Source organism: Penaeus monodon, chromosome 27, assembly GCF_015228065.2.
Source record: "Penaeus monodon isolate SGIC_2016 chromosome 27, NSTDA_Pmon_1, whole genome shotgun sequence".
Classification (NCBI taxonomy): domain Eukaryota; kingdom Metazoa; phylum Arthropoda; class Malacostraca; order Decapoda; family Penaeidae; genus Penaeus; species Penaeus monodon.
Window position 1 is genome coordinate 3,283,666 of NC_051412.1, and position 733 is coordinate 3,284,398.

The following is a 733-nucleotide window of genomic DNA, read 5'->3' on the forward strand; positions in this document are numbered from 1 at the left end:
GTAGTTATAGAAGATTTCAAAGGCATAACAATGTCTTAATTACATCTCATTAGTAGCGAATCTCCAAGTTATTCAAGCAGTTCAATATAATGCATATTTATTTCAAAATAAACGCTGTTATTGCAGAACTAGTTAATTGTGCCTCTTGTGCTGTTTATGAGAGCATCCAGGAAAAGGAATTTCATTACATTAGGGTTTCAAAATTTTGGGATTTTTAGAAACCAATTCCTTGGTAGTAAAATGGATTTCACGCGGGAGACCGTGGTACACCCCCCCCTCCCCCAATAATTATTTTATTCCAAATTTGTAATATATGAATGTAATGGAGCTTTGATAAAAACTTCATTATATACACAAAGAATCATATAGTTGCATAGTTTACATGCACACTCAAACCTATCCAAACATATGTGTGTATTTTTGAGTAATAACCGTTTGATGCTTAATAATAGATCCCTAAATTATTCAAACAACCAATTTTGATTTGCACGTATTTCGGATCTAAATATTAGAAAAAATTGCCAATTGCTAGATCACAACACTGATGTTACTCTGAAGTGCTGCTTCCATAATGTGCACACCCATGTGTTTTTTTTAAATTGATCTATATGAAAAGTGACTAAAATGCCAGCGTTAAATGTCAAAACATTGGTTAATATGGAATATCCGGACAAAGTACACGAACTAGAAAAGATACCTCCTTCTTTAGCCAATCGATGTCAAGCACTGTGAG